Source organism: Ambystoma mexicanum, chromosome 9, assembly GCF_040938575.1.
Source record: "Ambystoma mexicanum isolate Mex_15411 chromosome 9, UKY_AmexF1_1, whole genome shotgun sequence".
Classification (NCBI taxonomy): domain Eukaryota; kingdom Metazoa; phylum Chordata; class Amphibia; order Caudata; family Ambystomatidae; genus Ambystoma; species Ambystoma mexicanum.
Genome location: NC_090931.1, coordinates 1322127845 through 1322140075, shown reverse-complemented (window position 1 = coordinate 1322140075; position 12231 = coordinate 1322127845). Strand labels below are relative to the sequence as shown.

At 43.1% G+C, this 12231-nt stretch overlaps 1 protein-coding gene across 4 annotated transcripts in view; it reads right to left on the bottom strand.

The window, feature by feature from the left end:
• Positions 1-12231, bottom strand: part of LOC138489101 (uncharacterized) — a 501288-nt gene that overhangs the window by 313041 nt on the left and 176016 nt on the right. For all 4 annotated transcript variants that reach the window (XM_069616698.1, XM_069616695.1, XM_069616697.1 and 1 more), the window contains exon 2: positions 5121-5273. The gene's annotated coding sequence lies outside the window, so the exon portion shown is untranslated. The remainder of the gene's footprint in view (positions 1-5120; positions 5274-12231) is intronic.

Sequence of the window (12231 nt, the reverse complement as noted above, 5' to 3'; positions counted from 1 at the left end):
CGAGCCACTTACCCTGATGCGTGGTAGAGCTGCAACCAATCGTCTAAGACCAGTTTGGATATTCATGAATGGTGGAGAAGTGAAGATTAACATGGATAAAATCCAGAAGAGGACAATCGAGAAACAGACAAAATACAAAACACATTACGACTCCAAAAATGCAGTAAAAGAAGTGCGAGTGCAAGCAGGAGACTGGGTCTGCGTCAAAGAACCAAAAAAAACATCCAAGTCCGAAAGTAAGTTCAGACCTCCTCAGAAGGTCATCCAATGTCACGGCAAATCCGTCACACTTGATGATGGAAAGAAGTGGTCAGGAGACAACATAGTAAAGATAACAGATGTTCACAGACCTAGTACCTCCAAGCACACACCATTGGGAAATCCATCAGTCAAATCCTCCTTCCACCGGAGCATCTCAAATTAGCCAACGCGAAGACAACAGCTCTCACATGGACACTGAGAAAAACCTCAACAGCAGACTATCGAAGAGGAATCGGAAGATCATACAAAACTTCAATCAAGACTTCTTATATTATTAACAGTTTCCATATGCATAAACCCCTTCTCCTTCCCCCCCCCCTTTTTCTGTTTTCCTAACAGCGGAGATGTTATGTTATGCTTAATCTAGCTCGTGGGACTCCGCTCCCACGAGCCCAGTGTTCCAGCCCCATCCTGACCGAACCTTCCCACCTCCCCGTTCTATTTCGGTTGCTGTGGTCCGACCTCTGGGGGCCGCGGAAATAAAGCTCTGTAATCCATTTGCACGCCTCGCCTCTTTATTACACTTAATGTACTTTTTCCAGATCAACTGTTTTTCTATATGTTGTCTTAGACTGTGCACCGTTACCACCGTCATTGGCTCCAGGTGCTCATGGGATAATGTAAGAAAGAGGGGGGATAGAGGGTAAGGGAGAGCGATAGGCTAGAGGTTGTGCTCTTCTGCTGATCTTTGCTGAACCAGGAGAAACTGGCATCTGTGCGTATCCACTTTATAAGTGAGTTGATTGTGTGCACTGGCTGATCGTATCCAGTGGGGTAAGGCCTAGTGTCTGGGAGTGTGTTGTTATGTTGGATGTGTGTTAAGTGTGTGGTTTGGCTGGCCCCTGGGCGTATGTAGAACTTGGCCAGTTTGCGGGAGGGGAGCAGGGTTTGTTAGTACATTGGCTACCCGCAAAATTCATCTAGGTCCCTCGGCTAGATCTTCTAAGTGCAGTGCGTTGGTTAAGGTATATGAAAGTGAAAGCATTTTTCCACGTTTTACCTTTCACTTTGGTGCATCAAAATTGCCTGTCTGTCGCATTCAAGGCACAGTGAAACAAAGATACTTGCAGAGAGGGAGTGTTTTGCTGGAGTAAATCTTGCTATGTTTTTGCATGCCTGTTTCTTAAATACAGAAAAATACTTTAATGTTTAACAGTACACTACTCAAATCAGAATGATCAGAATGCAGTCCATAATAGTAAATATTGACTACATTCGGAACAGTCAGATTGGCTCAGAGGAGGTCAATAATGTCGGACATGCGCTAATTATTAACAGTACATCGTGCTGTCTAGTATTGTTCTCATTACAATAATAATAATACAGTGCACGTTCTGTTATCTGGAACTCAATTCACTGGAACAATGTACTAACCCTCACCTGTCATTGCCGGTAATAGTACCATTCTGGTTAAGAAAATGGTAGGTATAGTCTTGCAGCCAGAAAAATTGTCTCATGTAGGGAAAGGACAAATCCAAGGTGAGCACTCACCTAAGTGAGCTATCTTGACAGCGGTTTCCGAATTAACGTTGTGTACATATTTAGATTACGTACTGTAACACCTTTACAAGTAAATGAAACCGAGTACATTTGAACATTGTACAACGCAGTGATGGCTCTTCACAGTGAACTTGCGGAACATCCATTTATTGTTGCAGCATATATTAATGTGTTCAATATATTGATCAGATTACACCTCCTGGATTAGAATTCTGTAGAATAAAAGCTGCAACGGTTTATTCAGAGGCCACCCGCAACACATGGAGCTCCTTCCCTCCCTAAACTAGGTGTGACACACAAAACGGTTAATGTCAGTTCTTTTATTCAGCACTATTTCAGCCTCATATCACTCCCCTTGGGTCCCTCCCCCTGAGCTACCAATGAGTCAAGAACCAGGCCGGTGCATGGAAAATATATTTCCATTTTTTTGAATCATAGGTAATAGAAATCACACTAAAATACATATGCCACCTTCTTTGTGGCTCACAATTAACCTCTTGTCATACAAATAAAAATCACGCCAATAGGTTGGGAAAGACAAACATTACAATACTTTTCTTTCTACAGATTTCACTTCAAGAAATAATTAGTGCTGTTCAGTGAACACAATCAATTTACAGATATCGTGCTGTGCAATTTCGATTTTCCTGCGCTTAAAAGGCTGGTGTACACATTTGGACAAATGCATAATTATTATTTCACCCACACCTTTGCTAAAAATAAAGGCAGGGTGATTTAGCAGTGGGATTTTCAGATCCCCCACATTAGTCAGTGCTGGGGAAGTCTTACAGAAAAATTGGGATGATTGAAGAATTTTGGATTTCAGACCCCCCGTCCACTTAAATTGGAAGCTGAACAGAAAGATTGCCAAATTAAATTACAGTCTATAGTTTTCAGCTTACACTGGAAATGAGCTTTGTTAATTTTGACAAAAACACCTGTGGTGTTCTGGCAAGGGGAATTAATTATATTCATATTAGTTTAATAGGTTAAGGATCTACCCAGTTTTGCCCCTTGCTCAATATGGAAGGAAAGGATTTAAGGCAAGCAGATTCCCCCACCTTTGGTTTCAATTGGCTCAATTGTACTCAAATTGAAAGCCTCCGTTTAAAATCAAGGCAAGCCAACTGCATTTCAGTACCCTCATAGAGGACAGGGCATGGTTCTGGTCACTCAATTCTCAAGGATGGTCTCCCAATCTTCACAATAGGGCCCAGTCAGATTATTTAGGCATCACCAGCAATAGATAGCTTTACCAAGATGCAATGCTCAGCATTCTCCTGTTTCCTTGCAGCTGTCAGATGGTACATTTCAGCAGCCCCGTTCCTTCCTCATAGCGCATCCACTTTATATACCAGTGATGACACCATCAAGTTTACAATCTTGGGCAGTTCTCTGCAAGAGTTTTCGCCAGTAGGACTGGACAGTTACCCTTCTCTCTGCTCCCAAATCCATCCCCTCTCTAAGGATTGGTTTTGATCTCATGTGAAATATTTGGCAAAACGTCATCATTTTACTAGTAACTGTATATATGTATATATTCTGTTTCAGCTAATCCTGGGGAATAAAAAAAAAAAAAAGAAAAGCAACCGGGTACTCGCGATGTTGCATGGCAGTTTGGCAATTTTCTGATGTTTTTACAAAAAGCTTAATCGTTAGGAACATGCAATTTATTTCCCACATACCTAATTCTACCCCCACCAGTTTGTCAACTCTTAATTTCGGGATGGTTTCATATCAGCCAGATCCCCATTTTAGATGGACATTACAGTTCCCCGAGTCACAGGTGGTTGAATTTTATGTCAACAAAATCGCCTGGAAATCATCTAAAAAAATGACACAAATCAATGCAGCACGACTTGTGGTTGCTGGGAAAAAGGCCCAAGTTATAATAGGCCTTTTATACTCAAGGGGGAATCTTCATATGTGCAAATATGATATTCCCATCCTCCAGGCCATTTTTCACTCTTGACCAGTGTTTTTTTTAATTAGTCTCTTTGTTGTTTGAAGTTCGTTACAGATCGTAAATACCTGGAATGCGCTGGCCAACGTAGAGATCCCCCACTGCAGACATATGGCCTCCTGTCCCCTTATCTGAAGGGAACACCTATTTTGATCTGAAAAGCTTCTATTTCTTTCAGAGTTCCACCTTGCTTGCAGCCCCCGTTTTTGCAACTCCTTTCTACATTCCTGTCCTGCACTGGCTAAGGCCATTTGTCCTACCAAGAGCTGGGCTTAGAGACAGCAAGCCTGGGAGACACTTGGTTTTCAACAGTCTTAACAGCCACACTTTATTGCAGCTGTAAACAGTTGGGATGCACAAACCAGGCTTTCAGTTGGGAGTTGCCGGGGGGTGGGAGTCGTTTGTGAAGTTTGCCTAGAGTCCCAGCATGTGTCTTTTCCTGAGAGGAACTCACATATTGTATTTTCTAATATCAGCCTTTATTCTTTGACATACTGTGTGTTTTACTGATCAGGGTTCACTTTGCTTTTGCATCGATGACTTTCTTCTTTTTCACACTGCATTGTTTTTCTATTTAAAGGTGACAGCTGAAAGTACAGGGCTGTTTCAGTCCTTAATAAAGTACACTTTTAATAATCAGCTGTTTTTCTGCTGCAAAGTGGGTCTGAATTGTCACAGTAAACCCCCTTTCAATGGGTGGCAGTTTCAGTGAAAATGCTGCATTTATTTCTCAGCCAGCAAAGTGATGTGTTTTTCCACTTTGCACTCAGATTAGATTTTTGTTTTAGCTTTCTCTAGATATCCACTGCAGAAAGACATGTATAGTCTGCCTCAGGCCTACAGGAACATTTCATGTCAACCAAGTGGACCTTTCTTTTCAAATGTTTATCTGTATTTTGCACATGAAGCATAACATACATTACTTTCTGTCAACACCATGTCTTTTCACTGACATCTTTATGTTGGCAGGGGAACATTTTTCTCATGTCTTGCTTTAACTTGCAAACACACATGAAAAGCCGTTTTGGTGTCAGTGTTTAAAAATCCAGTTTTTAATTAGAAAGGAACCTTTCAATTTCTTCTGCCTTTGTCAATTAAAATGCTGCTTTTCCTTTGGTAATGACATGGCCCTGCAGTTCTGTTGGTTTGGGGCCTTTAATTGCACCCCATAAAGCTACAGGTGTGACTATAGTGTGAAAAATGTAATTTATAATGAGAATAATTCCTTCTTTCCACACAACACACCAGTTTCCTTCAATTTAGTGGGTCATAACTTTTGTCCAGCATCACACAATTTGGGATAATTTTCCAAAACAAGGATTGTACTGTAGTACCTTAACCACTTGGCCCCATCTCCAACCTCTGCATACGTTCTCATTACAGAGTCTTTTCTTACCTTTTCACTGCATCTTCATCTTTCGCTCTTGCTAGGTGTCCTTGTGCCCAGTAACGTTTAATCCTTTAATGAAGTTGTATGCCGTGGCCCTCTTAAGCGCTCAGAGGCTTCAAGTGCAGGGAGGAGTTGTATTTTCTGCTGTTCTGATGATTGCTAGAAAAAGGGGAGGGACAGAGTTACCCTTTGTCTTCTACAGCTGCTTTAACATCACAAAACCATCTGTGCTGCTCTCAGCCCTCCATCCCAGAAGCCCTCGTACCATACAAAAATACTCAAGAGGTGGTAGAATGCATGGGTGAAACAGGGAAGAATATTGCAAGGCTTGCGGAGGATCTCAGTGTTAAAGGGTCAGCCAACAGGAATAGGGCAAGGGGTTCGGAAGCGCTCCAAATGAGAAATCCTGCAGGGGAATGCTGGAAAAAGGCAGAAGAGTGCACATTCTTCATGAGGCTTCAACTGCAGCTCCAGTGAGTTTAGCACATGTGTTTTCCATGTAAAACAGTTACAAAAGAAGGTGAGAGAGCACATAGATTAAAAGATATCTGGCGTAGGATCAAAAGGAAACATGGTATTAATTTCATTCATTTTGTGTGTATAGTGTTGGGATAAACTTCTATGATACATCCAGTACACTTATTTCGTCAGACACACAGACCTGGGATCTAGTGTTCAGCCACGTGTTTGACAGCGACTGTCCTAGGGCGGCAGAATCCTGCAGACGTATTGTCCAAATCTCATACCAGCAAGCATTTCTCCCCCTTTGCTTGGGGTTCATGTGAGGGGTAAACTGTTCCACCCTCTAAGCTCAGATGCCCTACTGAGCCAGTAGGATACCTTGTCACACTTTCCTTCCTTAGGATTTTGTCATGCCATGAGTTATCCACCAGCTATGACTTGTCCTCCTGGGCCAGTCTTACAGCTATTTCTCACTATGTTTCCATACCCGGCTCACAATGCTTTTCAGACACTGACCCAAGTAACACATAGGCCTTCCCTTTAGCAGTTTTCCTAGCCAGCCTTTATTCCCCCCAAATATATGATTTGATCTCTTTTCGGTGGGTGCTCATCCACTCCCTAGTCTCTGTACCTGTCTGCCACACTCTCTGCAGAGCCCAGGTTCTTTTATAGGACACTTCATTAATGTGATACCTATAATAATGTTTGGGTGGTCTGGAATTTCCCTGGCCCTCTACGAGGTGCCAATCCTTAATCTCCTGCTAGTAACTGAAAGCAATTGGACCTGGATTAGCAGAGACAGACGGTTTATAGAGCCTTAATGTCTTTTGGAAGTCAAGCAGAAGGGTAATGGCAGCTCCACCTCACAGTGTGGTCCCTCACCATCCTGCAAATGTGTGGCAAACCACTTCACAGTGTGATCTTCCCGTGCCGAATATGGGGCAATCTGCCTGTGCCGAACGTGGGGCAATCTGCAGTCCTTTGCAGGAACGTTAAGCGCATGCACCCTCTAACTTCAATTCAGCCAGAGGATGGAGGCTGCTATAACGAGTATAGCCGGCAGAGTCTGAATGAGCAGGTGCTAGTCCCAAACAGGATTCTCTCTGCGGGGCTTTGCATGAGAAATCATTCAAGGCCTCATGCACTGTGGCAACAGGAACAACGAATCGGTCTCCCTGCAGAATGGAGGAGCGAGTTGTCTGGTGGGATCAGTATGCTATTCAGATGCCCTGATACCAAAACAACTGCGAGCACAGGAGCTTCCTGTGGAGTATCTGGTCCTTAGGGTCCCTCGGATCCCAGAAGACAACTAGCTAAATCATATCTTCGGTTTTTCCGCCAGAGATGACAGGTGGTAGATATGTTGGCAGCAAAGACTGATTGTTTCATAAAAGTTATGAGGTCAGGACAACACGATGGGCTTGACAGTGACCCTCTCTACAGGCAGACCAACCCTCAATTTGCACCAGTAGAGATCCAGGAATGAATTAGATAATGCAGGATAGCAGGTGCTTCGGTCGTGTTCCTCAGTCTGCATTACACAGAGCACTCATAGAAGACCCTGACTTCTGCAGCAGTGGCAACAACTGAGGGTATGGCAGGGGTGGTGTACATAATCCAAGGTCCCTTGGGAAAGTGCTGGTATATCTGTCCAAGACACCAACGAGAAGATAGGAAAAAGGGGAATTGAGGGGATGGAGCGCTAGAGAGAATGTTAAGAGCAAACAGAGGAGGAGAGGAAAGTGGGGCCAGGAGAAAAGGGACAGAAGAAAAGATTTTGCAGATAATTGCACATAAAATAAAGTTAGATTATATTATCATGATATCCACATCTTTTACCCATTATGACTACCATAACAAAGTGTTAACTCGTGTGACAAGCGCAGGCATAAGAAAGAAATCAGCCCATACCTCTCCCTTAATTTGAACAATCTGCCCCATTCTTTGTTTTTCAGTCTGAAGAAGGGTGGTACTGTCCATTAATTTCCCTTGTGTCTCAATTTATTTCCTTAATTGATATTAGAAGTTTTTGTTCTCTTTCAAGGATCTTCGCTGTATTGTTATTTCTCCATTAATATACTGGTGTGTCTTCTCTAGTCTCTGGTAACAGGCTTCTGTGGTTGGCAGGTCATAACGTTTTAGTGATTTATAGGTGTTTTCTTAAAGCTGTTTAGGCAGATATTAACACAATATAAGAGGGTAGGCTGAAACTTGGATTCAAAGAAGCCGAGCACAAAATATTTAGGTTCCTACCCATGAGCTCCCACATGGGCGTGAAGGTAAGTTCTAATCGTCACGGTCAGACCTGCAGATGGAAATGTGAATGTGAGTCTCAAGTGAGCTTTTAAAATGCCTAACGGCTTGGTTTCCTCAGTCAGGATTCCTCGAAACGGATTTCAGCAATGATTTGCCAGCCTCTACAGAATCTTACAATAGACCCCACCATTTGAGGGATCAAACAATTTGGAGCACCCGTTAATCTTTTCCTAAATGCACTTGTGAGCTCCGGTTTGCCTTGCTATAAAAATTTAAAAAAAGAACGGTGTAAACCAATAGTGCCCATCACAAAACAAAACAGACCTTTTAAATATTTATATGAAAACTGCACCCTTCTGTAGTTGACACCCTCTTGATAAAGGAGGTTACAACATGCCTTATATACAGAGGGTGAGGTAATTTTTTGCAGGGTGGTGACCCAGGCCCTATGTTATGCCCCGAAAAGGAAGCCGAGGGCCAAAAGATGGTTAAGGGTCATTATCCTTAAGGATAGGGAGCCCTCTCGAAGTCTACAAGGCTATTAGCACACAGTGGTAAAAGCAAAACATGTTTTGGAGTTGAGGTAAATAAATGTTTAATATTGAGTAAAGGAAATACACAAAGTGAGCTAGTAAATTAAACCTGGTTATATTTTGTAGTATTTAAATAACAGGTTTGCCTCATAAAATGAGCATTTTAATTGCAAATTTGGTTGAACAGGAACGGTAACATGATTAGGTGCGATGTAAAAGTAAACATTTTCTCTATAAGATAGACTAAGGATACGGTCAGGATGTCCAGGAAATAAAAAGTTCACCGTCCTTTGACAGAAACCTATTTCCTTCCCTTACACTTTTTAACTAAAGGATTGGTGAGTCTTCTTTGTGCAGAAGAATAGCTCCCTTCTTCTGGAGAGCGAGCTCTGGTTCCAGTGAAACAAGGGACTGTTCCGAGGGAATGCCTCCCTTCCCCAGGTCACGATCCTTTTCCAAGGTGAAAAAGTTCCAAGTAAAATGTCTTAAAGAGGACTACAGGTTCTTGGTTCAACTCCCAAAACATCAGTATTCCTTATTGACCATGATTTCTGATTTTACTGTTGTATCCCTGGAGAGTATCTCCCCCCCCTCTCCAGGTGTTCCGCTTCTATCCTAGGGGGTATGACTCTCTTCCCATGGATCTTATTCAGACTTCCGTCTGTGAGGTGTCTTTTGCGTAATACCAGATGTCATGTCTTTTAAGCACCATGGGGAATGACTCCCTTCCCTGGTTCCTTTCAGGCTTCTCAAAATTCCAGGTGAAATGACTCCCTTTCCACTGGCTTTTCTGCAGCTTCTCGCAACACCAGAAGGGAGTGATTCCCGTCCCCTGGTCTTTCTTAGGCTTCTCTGCTGATTGTATAGCAGACCTGTTTCACTATCCTGCCAGGTACTGCTATTGTCCATAGAACTGCTATACCTTCTTTTTTGTACTTGGGGGTCCCAGACCCTTAACTTCAGGTGCAATTGCTTGTTCAAAGTCTCTTAACTACGCTCTATTCTCAGCCATGTTCTCTAGGGTACGACCATCCATTATAGGTCCACAGACCCTTCTGTCCCCACCAGCTAGCCCTGGCAAGCCCCTACCTCCAGGGAGCTTCCGTAGGGCTCTGGCCGGTCCCAGGACTATCTCTTCCATCCCATGCTCTCCACGTGGTCCGCTGCAGCATCGCCATAGCTCCTGCTGGCCTGCCTTTCCGATGTGGACCGTGTAGTCCGTTTTCTTCTTTCAGGATCAACAGCCTGCTTCCAGTCGGGAGAAGGCTCCTTTTTCTTCGGACCCTTTTCAGAGGCTTTATCTTCTCACCTCGCATCTCAGTCTCCCTTCGCTGCACCGCCAACTACCTGCGGCTCCTTGAGGGAGGGCCTGAATGCTATTTTTAGTCCTTCCCTTTTTATGTTCCAGTTACTCACAGATTGTCCATATTGACTTGAATGCTGTTTTTGGTTCTGCAGAGCATTCATTACTCTGTGCCTCATCTTCATCTTGGTACTGTTGTTATTCTAAACTGGGTTACTTGAGTTCTTCTTCGTCCCAGTCTTTCATGACTCACATATGTAGTCCCTACTCTTACTCGCCTCAATACCGTTTAAGGAGGTTGGATTACCTACCTTACACAAGTACATGGACGTGTGGGGAACTAGGATACCCTGTATAACTGTATAGGGTAGGAGGATTAGGTAGGTTGTGGTATAGTCTGGATATACTGCGTTCTCCACGGATAGTCGTCCCTAGTCCCATGCTGAGTAACACCCCCAAGGGGACTATTGGGTAGTGGCCTCACCTCCCCGGCCTCATGTGAAGCGGCTCCGCCTAGGGGAGAAGTGACACCATTCAAGGACTTGTCACAATGTTTCTCTGGTGTGTTAAATTGAATGTTGTAATTGGAAAAAGATGGCCCCAGAAAGTGAGCGTCGTGCAAAAATAATTCTTGTGTGGAAATTGCATGGTTTCCCTGTCTCCTTTTTTAGTCCGAATGCAGTCAATACCAGTTGTTATTAACTGCACTCCAAACACTCGCATTGTCTGAGTGCATGTTCGCGATCTCTATGTGGTAATGACTCAAACGTCCTTGAGCAGCCAGGAACTACGGAAATGGGCACTGCAGCCACTCGGCACAGATGCCCATTCAAAATAATCCTGCACAACACATTTTTCTACTAACTATAGAAGTGATATTTACACTGATGGCCTGATTCATGGAAGTATTTTATAATGGCGCAATCGCATAGGAAAACGTTCCACAAATCAGGCCCTGAATATACACTTTCAAAAGCATGTTGTTTAAACATTGCAGAAATAGAAACATTCCTTTCCTGCAGTAGCCTCATGATGAATTGCTGCAGTAAGCATTTCTTGAAATTAAATGAATTGTCAATACAAACAGGTAGCAAAGATACAAAAATAGAAAAAAAATAAACATCTTGCTCCTTTCTGTGCTGGACCCAACGGTACGTGTAAAAAAATTAGCACAATCATGGGATCATGAAAAAAAAAATCTCCACGATATCTGGTGTAGGATTAACAGAGTCATAACTAAACTTGAAACAAGCTTTCTGTTTTTGGTCTGGATAAGGTTCTGATCAACTTACGAAGTGTGGTCTTTAAACAAACAAAAAAACAGGATATTATTCCATGATAACAATCTAAGCAAAACAGTGCCAAGATGGGTTAATTCAAAGCACTGCAACTATGGGAATACTAATCTTCCCAGAATTCCCCAATCAAAGCGAAGGTATAGTCTCAGGATTACAGTGGCCAGTACGCCTCTTGCTTCCAATAGAAAGCTTTAGAGATAGTGTCCAGCCAATTCTTGGCAGCTTCTGCCCTAGGAACACAACACCTTGATCACTCATTGACGAAATCTCCTACCAGAAATTATTTCTCCTCCTTTGCTTGAATTTCGTGTCAGGTGTAGATATTCTCAGCTTCTAATCTCAGCATGCCCTCCGGGGTCAGTAAAATACCTTGCAACACTTTTCTACCAGCAAGTATTTCTTCCCAGCCACTGCCCTTGCTTCAGGATGTTGCCAGGCTGAGATATTTCTCATGCAGAAATGCACCATCTCCAAAGTGCACATTGACGGGCAAGCTTTCTCTTCATTACTCTTACTGTTCCCTATCCCACCCCTTTCATCCCACAGAAAAGGACTAATGATGTGCAAATGGCTTTTGCAAACAAAATCAAATTTGCTCGGGATAAAATTGAAAAGGACTTAGACAATAGAGCACTTAAACAGCCCCAGGCAGTAGACACCCTGAATGGGCCATGCGATTAACCAAGTTTTGTATTCAAACACGTGACTATCCTGGAAATGGACTCCACCTTGTCAAGTATGCATTCCACGTTCATCCTAGAGCATAGCAAGGAATTTGCACCCTTTCTCACAAGACTGATCAACTCATCCTTTGACTATGCCTCAGTACCAGACAAAATAAAAATAGTTACTGTCTCGCCACTAGTAAAGAAGGCAGGCTTGGATCCAAAGGATGTGTAGAATCGAAGGCCCATCCTGTTGAAGATTCTTGATGAAATGGCCACAAAAACAAATTTCAGGGATACCTGGCGACAGCACAAATACTTCATAATGAACAATCAGGTTTTAGGGCCCATTTTAGTACGGAGACCACCCTGCTAGACCTGCAGACACACATGATAGAACTAGCTGATCAGGGAAAAGAATGGACTTCTGATCCTTCTCGACCTATCAGCAGCGTTTGATCTGTTAGACCACAACCACCTCATAGACAAACTCGTGAAGGTAGGGCAGTGCGAGTCCCAGGCTACGAACTGGTTTAAATCTTTTCTATGCAATAGGCAATCCACAATCTCATGGGATGGGGTCTCTTCGCAGTCAGCCCC